This window comes from Cyrtonyx montezumae, unplaced genomic scaffold, assembly GCF_038088225.1.
Source record: "Cyrtonyx montezumae isolate F1298 unplaced genomic scaffold, pur_monq_1.0 scaffold_3, whole genome shotgun sequence".
Lineage (NCBI taxonomy): Eukaryota > Metazoa > Chordata > Aves > Galliformes > Odontophoridae > Cyrtonyx > Cyrtonyx montezumae.
In genome coordinates this window covers 66481332-66497540 of record NW_027072034.1, presented here as the reverse complement: position 1 = coordinate 66497540, position 16209 = coordinate 66481332, and the positions used below count along the sequence as shown (strand labels likewise).

Sequence of the window (16209 nt, the reverse complement as noted above, 5' to 3'; positions counted from 1 at the left end):
AGAATAGCAAATGGAACCGAGAGAATAATTTGCAGTGAATAATTTACTTAACAAATTTAGTCTTTATCTCCTCAAGGAATGTTCAGGAGCAGAACACAATTTCCTCAAATGTACATACTAATGATGGGTCAGAACACAGCTAGATACTTCCCTCTCCTGGTCTAATCAGTGCAAGAGCCAGACACAGTTGCAATCACTTTTACCTGTCAGCACAGTTCTCTCCATAAATCACCATGGTAAAAATGCAACAGAAAGTAAAGGAACAAGTGTGAAAAAGAAGAGCTGAACCTCCCCTCCCACACTAACAACCCACAAAAAAAAAAAAAAAGCCAGATATTGCTGCCTGCGCTGATTGTATATTTAAATTAAAAATATGACTTCTTATTCTAAATCTGAACACTGAAGCTCTGATTTTTCCTTGGGCTTCTGGGGAATGGAGCTTAAGGTTCCATCCTTATCTCTCCAGCATTCACTGCAGTCTCGTCACTGTGAGCACCTAGCACTGAAAATTGGTCCATAAGACCTGCAGGTTTTTGTTCATGAAACAAGGTCTGTAATTTCCTAGTGAATAGGCTCCTCGGTGCTTTTTGTCAGGAGAAAAAAAAATGGAGTAATATAAACTCAGAATCTTTGAGAGACGAGACAGGATAAAAATACTTTAAGCTTACACTCTCAGTGTGGCAGAGGGTTGACACTATATCAGGAACACTCACTTCCTGTACTAAGTATGATAATTCTTATGAAACCTGTAGAAAGTGGCCATTCAGCAAGGCTACAGGGCTGCTCGGAAAGTAATGCCTCCTATTTTATTATGTCAGCCCATGACATCAGAGGCAAACATTGGTAGTATGGCCGTAGAGGTTGAACCTTCCCACCAATATCCCATTACATTTTGTTGTGTGTGACAGATGGCAGCAGAGGGGCAGTCTGACAGCATGATGTCTGACATGGAAGTGTATGTGAAGCAAAGATGTGTCACTGAATTCCTCCATGTGAAAAAATGACACACTGACATTCATTTATGCTTGCTGAACATTTCTGGAGATTAACCAGTGCATGTAAGCACAGTGATGCAAAGGGTGGTATATTTCAACAGTGGTGACAGTGACAGTGGGTCACTTCCACTGGTACAGATTTTTACAAGTGTGGCATGCAGGCATTTGTTCATCGCTGGCAAAAATGCATAGTTAGTGGTGGTGAGAATGCTGAGAAATAGTGCTTGGTAGCTGAGAATTTGCTTTATCAAACAGTGTTATTGTGCTGGTAATTCCCACATTAATAAATGAAAGGCATTGCTTTTGGAATGACCTACATAATAACTCAAGTTTGCTTCAAAAACTTTATCTTCTCCAAATAATTAACACTGGAAACAGGGCTTTTTTCTTAGTACCATATATCTACTGAAATAGCATCAAGGAACAACAGAGTGGACTCCAAGCTTTTTTAAGAAACAGTCAGGGCACAAAGAAGCAGGTACATCCTCATCATATTGAGTCTTGGGAATTGTGAATTCAACTTCCTTGAGACTCTCAGGCTTCCTTTTCTTCCTGAAAAAATATTTTTGCAATTCTTTCTTTTCTTATGTTAATCCTTTGCCATTAAGGTCAATGGAGTCATGAAGAAATATGGCAGGGACAGGCTATAGTACATCACTACCGAAGTTCCACTGAATTTAAAAACGTGTCTAGTACAAAAATTGTGCCCAGTGGATAAGAAAAAAAGATGTTTCATGGCCAGGATGTCTGATTATGTCCTTGGCATGCTCCCAGTATCACCTGGCCTAAAGGGAAAATGAAGTACTGAGAACTTTTCTCAAACTTTGATCCCAGCACATCATCTTGTATGAGCAGTAGATGAACAGCTCAGTCATACCTACACCATGTTAGGTTAGTGCTGACACTAATAAAAATTGGTAGTATTGTGACAGAAGGATTCTCAAGGAGATTGGGTTTCACCTATTGAACAAATTCCTTTCTTATTATCTTGAAGAGTCCAGCCAAAGAGTAGAGCCATCTATATCTTCCAGGTAGTCCTGTTGGGAAAACTCAGAGTCAGCAAGGTTGGTATCTTGTAAAATAGCCACAGGCTCATACAGCATCTCTGTAGTAATTTCCAGCAGAAATATGTGTGTCACTGGTGGTTTTCTTGTACAATTTATTGTAAGCAGAACACAGTTTACAGTCTATGAATTACAGAAAGTAAATGGTGAGATGCTGCTGCTGTGGGTTCAGGCGTGTCTGTGAATTGCATGCTGTTTTTCAGAGTGAATGTTAAATTGTAGCTCAAAGCTACGTTGCAGTGTTTGTGCCTGGAAATCCCAGTGGGTTCTGTTAGTGAACACTGGGATTACTAGCCAGACACAAGGACACTGTACCCCACATAATTTGCAGGGTTATATGACTGTTCTATAATTGTTCAGCCGAAGTTCAGCCTCCTAGAAATGCATTTACAGATAAAGAATGACAGTTGCCTTGTGCATCTATTTGGAAAGCTCAAATATGAGACTTGTGATAAGGATAATAAATAATGATAAAAAAATAAATTTAGGCTCTCTGCCCTAATCTCTCACACAAAACATGGCATGCTTCATTCAGCATTTAGAAGACCAGCTTAATGCCTCAGCACTGTCGATGCAGCAGGGGATATTCTCAAGGTATGTACATGACGTCTGCCTACCTCTGATTATAATCAAGATCAACAAAAGTAAACTCTGATTAACTGTAATATGCAGCCTGCTGTCAGGAAACTCTTTGTAGTTAGAGCCATATTTTACTAGTAAACGTCTCCTGCCTAATTTCTTCACTCATGTCAGAGTGTCAAGATGCTGTGCCATCACAGCATAACATGAAAACGAATAAAGGGTGGCATTCACTTGCAGGGTTTCAATTTCACTTTCTCAACCAAAGAAATGGTTATTTCTCCTTTATTTCTTCAACATGTTTTCAAGGAGATGAAAATAAAAATTTGAAAGTGATAGGGACAGATTTGCTACACTCCTATGAGCAGGAGTTGAACTGACATTTTATATGATATGACAGTAATAGGATGAGGGGGAATGGCTTTAAACTAAAAGAGGAGAAATTTAGTTTTCTTGTTTGGATGAAATTTTTTACTCAGAGGCATGCACCATATCAGGTGAGACACTGGCACAGAGAGTTTCTGGGTGCCCCATCCCTGGAGGTGCTCAAGGCCAGGTTGGATGGGGCCCTGGACAGATGGGGGGAAACCCTGCCCATGGCTTTCACTTCAAGTCCTGAATCTCACTGCAGGGATCTCTGTCTCCTGCTCTGGCAGGCTGATCTGTCAGCCACCTCTCCACTGTAGAGTGACACAGTACGGGCAGGCTCCAGCCACACTGAGCTCCACCATTCAGGAGAGAAGGCTCTTTTCTGGCTAGAGTTCTGCCAAGTGATCTCTCACTTTGCCAATCATGGTTTCTGCCATGTGTCTTGCTTTGGTCTTCATGGGATACTTCAGGTTGAATGATCACAATTGAGCAAGTTGCCCCAGGCCAGCTGAACCTCACTGGCAGGGAACAAAGTGCTCTTAGCCCATCACTGAGATAAAGCACATTCTCATACATTTGTTTCATTAAGATCTAAGATAATGTGTATTATCTCTGTCTGTTGACTAAAAGCACTCACAGGGACAGTCACAGTACTCAGTAGCTGTAACGTATTGTGTCACTAACTTGTCTTTGGGTCCAGAAGGGAATGTGCAGGGCAGATGTCTCCAAAACTGCTTTGTGGAGTGAGAGATGGAATATGAGCTTTCAAGCTCAATCCTTGCAAATCAGGAATCTTCCAATTACTTCTTATTCTCACTTATGTGATCCCTGTTACTTCTTCCACACAACTGGAAGGATTGTCTTGGGTGTTTTCTATCTCCTCATCTTTGCTGCTTCCAGTGAAAGCAGAAGTTGATGTAAAAGTGAAAAAACTTTTCCCTCCAACAGCTCCATGATTTGCTATAAGCTCTACTGAGCTACATAACAGAGGTTCCTGGAGAGGAGTCCCCCTCCAGGAGCAGCAGAACTCTGAAGCATATATAGTTTATAGGAAGTACATATTTATGTATGTACAAACTGCTAAAGAGAAATGTTGATATTATGCTCCTCTAATTTGAGAGGTGGAAGTTCACAAAAGTCTTTGAAACAAGTTTGGGTTCAAAGACCCCTATAAACCTAAATTTTCTAATATCACACATGAGGTCTTAAAAGTGAAGGAAATTGAGTTGGCATTATCTACTTCCTTAATCACTGGATTTCAATTTACAGAGTTAAGGTAGGAGAGAGATTCTATGGAGCACTGGGATAAAGATTTATTTCATCATTATTTTCCAGTGACATGGTAAGAAAGTTTGCTACCACTGCTGTACTCCTCTATTTTTGGCCTTGTTGTTGAATATGCAGAAAATTTCAGTGAACATAACTGCTAACAAAGTTTTAGGAGTTTGACTTCAAGGCTTTGGGATTGAAAATGCTGACTAACATCCTAGCTATTTTAGAATGCAATCCACATCAATTGATTTCACCATTTTCCACTTCTACAAATCTACCTGTAGGATGTGATCTGTCGTCTGTGTGTATCCGTGAACTAGTACAGTGGCTAACACACCAGTCAATAACTGAGGCCACATGTACTCCTATGTTACACTAATTAATTTTTAGAGGAGTAATTAGGAAGCACAGCTCATCTGTGAGAAAGGAAATAGTGTTTTAGAATACCTACAAAACCCAGAATTAAATATAGAAAGCCCATACAGATGCACAATATTGTCTGCTTAGGGTTGTCCTAAATTATCTGAACTCTTGATTTTCTCTCTTCCCACATACTGTTTGTTGCCATTACTCAGGTTAAGTGTAAGTTGTGAGTGGAAGTGAACAAGAATTTTCATGTCATTTACCTAATTAATTTGGTTCTGTTGTGAAAAAATACTCAGACAGATTTCTTCAAATGGATTAGAGTGTGAGCACTTCCAACAAGAATTATGCTATGTTCATGTTTCCAATTCATTTTCCCCATATATTAGTGAAGGTGAACTTTTTCAATCAATTAAATGTCTACAGAAAGTCAGTCCAGAAATTTCATTACTGTATGTGAATTCTTTTCAAAATAATATTCTGATAGAAAAAGATGTCTGTTTTTTCTTTTCTAGTTAAAAAAAAGTATCTTCTAATGACCACATTTAAATAGCACAATTAGAGACATGTAACAACTGTTTCATTTCAAATCTTATTTTTCAGGACCCATTCTTTATTTTATTCACAATTATTTCTTTTAAAGATGGACGAAAAGACAGTATTCAAATTCCTTTTTCAGTATATAAAAAGATGTTCAAAATTATGCAAAAAATGCCCTGCTTTTGGAGAGTGTCACAACAGAAGGATTTCTCTAGCTGGACTCTAAAATGAGTTGGTCACTCCAGAAGTAATGCCTCTTATTTATTTCCATGAAAACAACTGCAGATATGAAGAGCACATTAATACTATTTGATAAAGCAAATTCTCAGCTACCAAGCAATATTTTTTTCAACACAGTTACCACCACTAGCTATGCATTTTCACCAGCAATGAACAAAAGCCAGCATGTCCCTCATGTAAATATCTGTACCAGTGGAAATGACCCACTGTCACTGTCACCACTGCTGAAATATACCACCCTTTGCATCACTGTGCTTACATCCACTGGTTAATCTCCAGAAACGTTCAGCAAGCATAAATGAATGTCAGTGTGTGTCATTTTTTCACATGGAGGAATTCAGCGACACACTTCTGCTTCATATGCACTTCCACATCAGACACCATTTTGTCAGGCTGCCCCTCTGCTGCCATCTATCAATAAAATAATAATAAATATTAAACAATAAAACATAATGGAATACTGGCGGGAAGATTCAGCCTCTACCATCATACCACCAATATCTACCTCTGATGTTGCAGACTGATACAATAAAACAGGAGGCGTTATTTTTGAAACAGCCCTGTACTTTTATTCTAATAATGCAGCAGCCCTGGAAATTTTGATGTCTTTCTGGCACTGAAAATCCTTGCTTAGCCATTTATGCCACTGCTGAGCACTGGAATCGTGTGACATAAGTTATTTTTATATGCACTTACTACCAGCTATGTATTCTTGTAAATTAAGCAAATAAGTATCATAATCCTAGGTTTTGGCTTCCTTAGCCCTGCATTCAATCAAATATTTACCAAATTAGTCAAATAAAAGGTTTTCTGAGCTAATGAAGATTTAATATTTTGACTACAGAAGGAAGTTTTTCACCAATTCTGTAAGCACAAAATTGGGCCATATTTTAGGTTTCAAAAGTGTATATATGCAGAAGTAAAACTTCATTACTCTGTGTAAGGAGATAAATTGCATTTAAAAAGTTGCAGTATCAGGCAGATCTCAAGGCACCTGATGGCTTCACTAGCTGGAAACTTCCTGCCAACATCAGGAGCTAATGTATTAACACAGCACAGGACTAGAATATAGCCTGCAGCAGCTGATTCTCAACAGGAACACTGCTCAAGCAGAGTGAAGTATACTTTGTTTTGCTGTGTATGATGTATGGGAAGAAGTGACAAGTTCAATAATTTTTAATATTAAAAAAGAAGAAAAATGCCATTTATAAAATACTGGACTGACAGAAGATAGTGATCAATAAGGCAGGTAATATTATCATAGCATAGCTATATAAGGCAGCAGACCGATAATACATCTCATTTTCTTTTAGTATGCAAAAGTGCATCATTTTGGCAATTCTAAAGGATGCTAACAGGAAGTCATCCTTTCATCAGACAGTTGGTTATCAAAAATTGCACTTAGTTTAATTATATTTTGACTCTTAATCATGTTTCATGAAGCAGGTAGCATTTCTTTTTCCTATTATGAATTCATATGCAATTTACAAAGAATAAATATATGAAATGCACAATTTCCACTGCACTTTCAACAATTACATTTCTCTTCATACCTTATGCACATCAGCAATCAAAAAAAGCCTTTGATTTCTCTCTCCAGCTGTAGCTCTTCATTACCCAACAGCTACGTTGGAAGCAACACCATGAAATCAACTGAGGTGAATTGCAATGCTATTCTGAAGCTATCTGAAACAATATTAAAGATGCTGTGGTATTTTAAAGTACCTTTACTGTAAATAAATTCACTTAATTATCATCTAGGCATATATATTTTAGCAAGTATTACCTATCCAACCAAACATATAGAACAGCCCACCAATATTTGAAAAGTTGGAAACTGTTAACCATTTTAGTAGTTAGGTATATATACTAAGATTAACAGAAAATGTGACATAATTCCCTACATAGCTGTGAATATTCTAGCAAGGTATTAAAAATATAAAGTAGGACAACAGTTACTGTAGTGAAGAGCAGTAGCATCAAATTTTTCATGTTTTTAAAACCTTCTCTGAGAGTGTATATTCAAAGTCAGTGCAGAGAAAGACACTATACTTCTAAATTTTTCATGCTGCTATGCAAGAAGGTGGCTAGAATCATTCTGGGATGTGGAATGGCAGCAGTGGAAATACCATATCAGCACATTTCAGTGATGCAGCTATAGCTAGGCTGGAAGAGTAAATATTGAGTAATGCTATCTCAGACTCCCCCTCCCCCATGTATGAAGCCCGAGGGATGAGTCCTCCTCACACTTTAAGAGGAGATTTGTGTATTGTACTGAAGTAAGCTGTAGAATATTTAACAACTTCCTGGTATAACATTTTATTAAATAAAGCTCCCCATGATAGGAGATGTAGTAAGACTCCATAGACAATGGAAATGAGAGATGACAGACATCAAGAAAGACTGCAAACATTAGGAAAATGAGAGCTCTCAGCTTCGTAAGTATTCATGTCTTTTCAAATAATTAATATTTTGCTTAATATTTCTAAGAAAAGAAAGCAGTGAAATTTCAGTCATGGATCTTGACTTTTCTCCAATTTTAAAATCAGTGCTGCTCCAGGTTCACGAGAATTCGCCTTTCACAGAGACATATAAATGTGTCTCAATCCCTACCCTCCTCACAGGGTTTAAAATTCAAAATAAACTTTCACAAAGCTATAGGACAGGATTTGAACCAGGAAATACTAAATGCCTTTGAATTTAACAACATGATAGATTTAAATGTAGCAGTATTCTCTTTTGTCTATCAGCCTGGGAAGCATTGAGGGGTTTCTAGCTATCTCTCAGCCCTTTAAGAGAAGTGCCAAGTAAAAAAGGTAAAAGGCTGAGCTGGTGCACTGATGGGGACATCATAGTAGCAGTTGAACTTAGCTGTACTGTCATAAAAAGAAACAGGAAACCTGACAAGGGCTTACAAGTGAAGATACGATAGAGAAGCAGCTGGAGACTGTTTCGTTTCTTAGAAAACTAGTCCTGTTTTCTTTCAAGTCTCAGCCACAGCTTACCAGCTGAACATCCTGGTCCTGACTGTTTTCCTGCCACCATTTCAGCTGCTCTTTGTTTCTTTTCTGCGTGAAGGTTTTGGGCCTCAACAAAGGTACAAGTGAACTGGGCTTTCATAACACCAGCAGAACAAGGGAATTATAATAGGTGGGGATCTGCTTCTATTCCATCACTGAAACAGAACAAGAGCTGCAGCTCTGAAAAATACCATTTATTAGCAGTACTGAAATAGCTAGGACAGGATCTGTTTAAAATTGGTGTCTCAGAAAGGCCATTCTGTATATTCCAGGCATTCTTACAGTGCTGTTTGTGACAAATAATGATTCCACATATCATTGGGAAAGGTTTGCTAAGATTTGTACAGGCCTCTCTCAACAGAAAGACATAAACTGAAATAAATATAATCAGAAAACAGTCAAACTGCTTGAGAAAACTGAGCAGACAAAGAGAACATTCAGAACAGTAGTGTTCTAGTGCATGGGAAAAACTGCTTCCTGAAATGGAGAAGAAATCCCTCATCCATTCTCTGAGTTGTGCAAAAAGTAGAACAGGTCAAATGCAGTTTCTGGTTTTGAAGCACATTTTGCTGGAGAAGAGCAATCTTTGATCATTACCAGCTGTCCACAGATTCCTACCCTTCCTCCAGAAAATTATGATCTCTGGTACACAAGAGATCCAACAACCTGTCTAGGCTTCTAGGCATTACACAGCACCTCTTGGAGAGCCACAGGAGCAGCAGTTGTGGCACAGAGTGCAGGATATTAACAATAATACAAATCAAGCAAGGCTGTGAGAGGGGATCAGGAATCAGGGCCTATTAAACAGGCCATGTTTGGAAAAGTTAGAATGTCAGTAAATAGAGATGAGAAGAGTGCTTTCTCAACAAAGAAATTAGTGTCAGCACGTACGTCTACTAAAAGTCCAAGTGTGATGCTGAGGAACAGTTTGTCTTGAAAGAAAGCAAGTCAGATCAGAAGAGCAAAAAGCCAGATGGTCACTGAAATAGAAAACCACAGCAATAATTTCAAGGCTATTTCTCTCCCCGGTACACAATGGTAGTAAGAAACAATCTGCAGCATAGTAGTTTCTTTATCTAGGACTAATTGCTTCTTTTTTGCTTTTTTTCTATGTTTTCTTAAATATATTAATCTACATTCCATGGAATAACTATTTAAAAATTACTTAGGTACAATATCAGTAAGAGTAATTTCATATAGCACCTAAAAAAGCAATGATGCCTCTAGCATAGTTTTGATCAATCACCGATTATACTGTAAACAGCCGAACAATCCAGGAAAAAAATGACATACATCTAATTTAACTTTTCAGAGAGCTGCTGATGGTAACACCATGGATATAAAATGATAACATAGCACATTTGGCTCTGTATTTAATTAAAGACCAGAAATACAGACTTCTAAAATGTTTTCATAATACTTGGTGGTGGGCAGAATGGGTGAGATACAAGCTAACACAGGTGTTTAACATGTGCTCTGAAGAAAGACTAGCTGGAGGAGCTTGGTGAGTGTTGTAGCTGAGAGTGCAGGCCTGTTCTCACAGCTCTTGCTTAGGTGACCAGCTTGGATAACCTCTGCCGGCCTTTTGCTGGTTTAGGAGAAACAAATGTTGGCAGTACAAAATGCCATAAGGAAGACTGTGTTAGGGAGGAAGAAAGGAAAGAAGAGGAAGAAACAGAGGGAAGGAAATTAAGATCACTCATTATTTTCTCTCCAAAAAGCAAGCTATCATTAAGAGATCCAGGTCCTTTTTGCAAATGACTATAGGAGAGCATTAATCATTTACTATGTATACATCAAGCTTTATAAATACTAGGCTTTATTAGATTTGTATAGGTTGCCATAATGAGTCTGGATAATATGCATCCAACCTAGAGATTTATCTCTGTCCCACATCAAATCAGCTACAGTTTGCTGAGAGAACAGGGAAGTCTTGAACATTAGTCTTACATATATCAGTGTTGCCTATTTTCCTAAGGTTAGGATGTAATTACTAGCATTTCAGTATTACCTCAGGCTATCTCCTCCATATCATGCTGCAGACAATAGAGCAGTAGCCAAGCCAAGATCAACCAAGAAAATGAAATGTTGCTTTACTTTTAGAATCAGAAAGAGTATTATGCAAAATATTGGGTTTACACTAGTAGGTAAATCAACATCGGAAAGAACATCTGCATTATCCTCTGTGCCTAATCCTCTCAGCAAAACCAACAGTGCTGGCTTTTTTGATTCTTAAAAAGCAAAACTGAAAATCTAGTCTTCATAATCTTCAATTGAGCCCGTTGGTAGAATGCAAATACAAAGAATAAGATGTCTTACTATTGCCTGTAATCTAAATCTGAAGAGGCTAAACCCACAGAGATACATTAAAGTCAGGAAACAAACTGTCATTCAGGAAAGCAGATGGCAAAATAAACAATAATGCAGAAAAAAAATGCACTAAACCTCTTTCTGGCTCTTAATAGTTACATGGGTAGGACAAATCTCACCACGGTAGAGACCGTTAACAGGCTGTTTGCAACAAAATGGAATAGAATTATTTGAAGCGACATTTATGGTCTCATAAATCTGACCCACACATGCATGCTATTAGCATTTTGCCCAGGGGCTTCATTCAGTCTTAGCTGGGGATGCTGAGTTTCTTTCATTAGGAGAAAGTATATGGTGGAGACCAGTGTTCCTGACACAATCTGGTTTCTACAGGGAATCCTGCATACTTATGGGCAGGGGGACTCACACAGCAGAGCAGTGTTTGTGCACAGCTCCCAGCCTTTTTCTACCAAAAACCCTGCCCCAAAAGTTTGCACTGCTGAGGCTGTCCAGGATTTCACTGTAGCATCTTTATTATCTTCTTTTGGGGAACAATTTTCTTTCTGTCCTAATTATAGAATCACCAATCAATTCTTTGGCCTTTCTGTTTTCTATGCCAAATCTCAGGAAAAATCTTCTGTGCTAGACAAATTCCACGTATCAGGTACAGCTTTTTGTTGTGTGGGCTACTATGTCATTTAAAAAAAGCTGAATGACTACATTAATGTATTCAAAAATATGATTGCTATATTGACCTACCTCACTGCAGCAATGATGTATGTGTGTGTACCTTTCCTAGTGATATACGAGCACATATTAAAGAAAATGCTGTTTTCAGCATATACCAAGTCAGAGCCAGGGACTGATTCAGATCAGATTCTGATTACTCAGGTCTCCATTTGCACACCCAACTGGCAGGTGCCTGCTGCTACCTTGCCTTCTGTGATTTAGATTCACATTCCTGAGAGCTGGTGTTACTGAAGAATGTAAACCATCTCTGTCCCTGGAGCATCGCATGAGGGAATGAGTGTAAAGAGAAAGGTGTCTGCTGTTTGTTTGCTTTTTTCCTGATTGTTTTCAGTCACCTGGTTACTTTCCATGTGTTTACCATCACTATGTGCAATGCCAGAAGACCTGTTTTTTCCAGTACTGAGAGGCAAAAAAACCTCACTAAAGTGTTCACTAATTATATATCTCTCCAATTAAAGTTTTTGTTTGTTTGATTGTTTTCTAGTTTTAAACTGCACTTTAAAAAGAACAGTGAAATAGCAGCAGTTGAAATAAAAAAGCCTCTAGATAGCTGTTCAGAAAGACAGTTTCAGAACAAGATCGAACTCTGCTTCCTTGCATCCATTTCTAAGAACTTGTTGCCACAAAGGTAATTGCAAAAACAGGTTTCACCGGCTGACCTGATCCAAGAAGACAGATACATCAATACTTCTTCAGCCTCTGACCTTTCTCCAAATAACTCTAGTATCTCTTACTAGAATTGCAGTGACCTCTAGGGGCCTGATCCAAGCCCACTTGTTTCATAGACCCTTACTGACTTCAGCTTACCCCAGACTTTTGAAAAGTTTTCTAAGCGTGGATGAGTATTTAAAGTACAGCTGAAAAATCCAGTGTGTCTGATGAGAAACAAAATAGACCAAAGACTTCTTGCTCAATGCTGTCAGTGTCTGCACAGTTGAAAATGAACAACCTCAGGATATAGGAACCTCTGGTGTTACTCTGAATGAAATGTCCATTTACCTGAAATCCAAATCTGATTTACTGCATTTCAGAACCATATGTAAAATGACAACAGCTCTTTAATGCTGAACCAGAACAAAAAGCTTCTGCTTTTTACACATTTCAGTACAAAAAGAACCACTTCCACTTACCCATGAGTACTGCAGATCCATATCAGTTAGGGAATTTGTAAGATGTGGCTGATGAGAAGCACAAGTACAGTTTTCCCATTCTTCTATTTTTGAAATCAAGAAATCACAAGGACAGAGCTGGTTGTCAGGAAATGGCTTCCAGTCACTCCACAAATGAAATTCCGTTTCTGAATGGATTGAAATCGTTCCTAAGTTACTAAATTTAGAAGTATATGTTCGGCCCAAAGATGCAGAAATAAACTCTGCCCTGGTCTCAGTCTCTTCTTTTCTCCTCACATTGTCTTTCCAGGCTTTTTTTTCCTGAGGTTTTGACAGTTTCATGCAAGAAGTTAGCGCCTCTTCATCCTCTTCTGAAAGATAAGTATCTTCTAATGTATCTTTAAAAATACAAATACTTCTGTTATGATATATTGCAATACATACAGAAAATTGTATACTGCTTTTCTTAAATATCGTCTTATGTGTTCTATGTAATGAAACAGTCAAGAGCTCAATTATAAAACAAACAAAAAAATCATAATTAGGAAGAATATTCTCCACTTGGTAAATTTTTATTCCCCCAGAATTCTGGAAATTTGTATTGGTTCTGCAATGAATATGAAAATTTGCTAAGTAGATGTCATATTACTGCAATACTTGCAGGGAGCATATGCTTAGTTTAAATATTGAAAAAGTTCACGGAGTTTTTCTGGATAATTACTCTCCCACTCCTTCTTGTTAAATATGTTTGAATTACAAAGTAGCTGCTGAATTCTAAATTTTTTCACATATTTCAGATCCAAAGATGATTTGGTTGGAGTAACAATTAGTCAGATCATTAAAACTCATTAACTGGTATTTGTTTAAGAAATATCACATTTACCAAATGCATGCACGGTCAAATAAATAATAATAATTAATAAATTATAAATAATAAAAAATACATTCAGATAAAGAACTACCACACAGTCAGATCAGTAATCTGTAGGAGACTCAACACCATACCCTAGGCATCATACCTTAGGCAATCAGGTGTGATGAGAAACTGACTGGTGGATCAATCTGCAGACCTTCTTGCACTCCCTGACACTACAGATTCATGGATGAACACTGAATGTTAATCTTGCTTTTGTGAGTTTTGCCTTCCTGATATGAAATGTGATACAAAACCAAGAACACTTGGAAACACTGTCCTCAGCCCCAGTGTTTAGCTGAAATTCCCATTTGTGAGATATACTTTTACAAAGCTCAAGCCAGTGTGACAGGAAACAGGTTTTCACACTATGAGGATGTCACCACTAAGTGCTATCACAGTAACATCTCAGCTGGGGTTTGAAAATTGTGGGTGGTGAATGACAGATCAGGAGAGGATTGTTTATACTTATGTTCAATACAGTGACATTCATCAAATGTTGGAAAGAATGCTGATCTGATGTTTTACTTACTAAGGGGGATCAAAACATGTTTGACATCCTCCAAGCTTTGTGTATTGGCTTTTTTGGTTCGGACCAATTTCTGCAGTCGTTTTAGTGTTCCCATGGACTCTGCTTTATCATCTGGTTCTGTACCCTGCCAAAAAAAAAAAACACCAAAAAAACCCAAAAACAAATCAAAACAAACAAACAAAAAACCAAACCAAAGATTTTAAAAGTAAGTACTAAAAATCCATGGAGAGAAAAGCAACACTGAGTGTAACAAGAAGAGCTCAGCCACAAAGAATTAATGACATGCACAATGCTTTAAGTTTGTCATTTTCTTGCTTCTAGTGAAAAGATAGAAAAAAGAAAAAAGGCAAGCCAAAAGAGGCATCAAACTTATAGATCAGTGTTTGTATTGTTATTTACAGATTACTTTAATACATCAAAATTACATAATACCTACTTCCAGAAGACATTTTAATATCTACATCTACAGTGTTACACAGAAGCACTTTAAGTATTTGCAGAAATCCTAGAGGTGTCAAATTTAAATATGTATGGAGTGTATTCTGAAACACTGATCCAAATACCTCCTTTAATCAAGGCCTCGTTTCTTTTCCTAGATTGTATTGCAATAGTGTAAATCACAATTCAGTGGTCTGTTATTGTACATCACAATGGAGAAACACAAGGTTTGGGTTTTTCAGGCTTCCCATATAGTGATTGTTCAGCCATCTCATATACTTTCAAGTTTTATTAAACAAGCAATAGTCTTGTAAATCTTAGAATCAGAAAGTTGCTTAGGTTGGAAGGGACCTTAAAGATCATCTATTTCCAATCCCATGATGTGGGCAGGGCTGCTGCCCACCAGATCAGGCTGCCCAGGGCCCCATCCAACTTGGCCTTGGTTGCCTCCAGGGATGGGGCACTGCAGCTTCTCTGGGCAGCCTGTGCCAATGCCTGATCACCCACTCACTAAAAAAAATTCTGCCTGACAGCTAATCCAAATTTCTCCTCTATTAGTTTTAAACCACTCCCTCTTGTCCTGTCTCTGTCAGACTGTGTAAAAAGCTAGTCTCTTACGTATTTATAAGCTCCCCTAAACTACTGGAGAAAGGCAATGAGGTCTCCCTGAATCCCTCTCAGGCTAAACAAGACCAATTACTTCAGCCTTTCTTCATAAGAGAGGTGCTCCAAACTTTTGATCACATCTGTGGCCTTCCTCTAGACCTGTTCCAACAACTCCACATCTTTCTTGAGCTGGGGGCTCCATGCCTGGAGGCAATACATCAGACTTTGCCTCAGAAGAGCAATGTATAAGGGGACAGTCACATCATTCTCTCTGCTGGTCACCGAACTTTTGAAGCTGCCCAGGATAGAGCTGGCCTTCCAAGCTGCAATAGAACACTGCTGGCTCATGTCCAGCTTTTTGTCCACCAGAACCTCCATGATCTTCTCTATAGGGATGCTTTCAGTGATTTCTCCCAGTCTGTATACATATCTGGGATCTTCCTGATCAAAGGCCTTGTCAAACATTAGGTTCTTGTTGGTTCACATTTCAAGTCTGTCCAGGTCCTTCTGGATGCTAACCCTTTTTTCTGTTGTATCTCAGCTTATAGTCATCAGCAAACTTGCTGAGAGTGCACCCAATCCCACCATCTGGGTCACTGATAAAGATGTTAAAGAGCACCTGTCCCAAGATGGACCTCTGTGGGACACACTTCTGACCAGCCTCCACTTGGACATAGAGCCATTGACCACAGCCCTCTGGCTGCAAAAATCCAACAGTCTAGAAATATTCAAGTTATCTTCCAATCTGACTGTGAACTTCTCTGCAAGTTTAAGAGAGACATGTCATACAGCATATGACTGGTCTTTCATAGTCACGTGCTGTTTCACATAGGATGTCTGATTTTCACTAGAAACAAGGAAAAGTAAATACACCAGAAGTGAGTAATAACGTAATTCAGCAATGGCTATTTTTTGGAACAATACTGTCTGCTGTGTATATTCATCTGTTTACACCAATAATTAATTTGGCCTTTTAAAACAATGTATCTTTAGTGATATTTCAAGTGATTAAATGCTAGTGCTGATGTTACTGGAAGGTAGGAATGCAGAAACCTTTATTGTACTCTCCCTAACAATTAGGTCACACATCATAGCTTCGTCAAAGACAT

The 16209-nt window shown here is 38.3% G+C and overlaps 1 protein-coding gene across 1 annotated transcript in view; it reads right to left on the bottom strand.

Moving 5' to 3' along the window:
• SAMSN1 (SAM domain, SH3 domain and nuclear localization signals 1) overlaps nucleotides 1-12652 on the bottom strand; it is a 46317-nt gene extending 33665 nt beyond the window's left edge. Inside the window, exon 1 of the mRNA XM_065741845.1 lies at nucleotides 12633-12652. The gene's annotated coding sequence lies outside the window, so the exon portion shown is untranslated. The remainder of the gene's footprint in view (nucleotides 1-12632) is intronic.
• Nucleotides 12653-16209: the final 3557 nt, after the last annotated feature.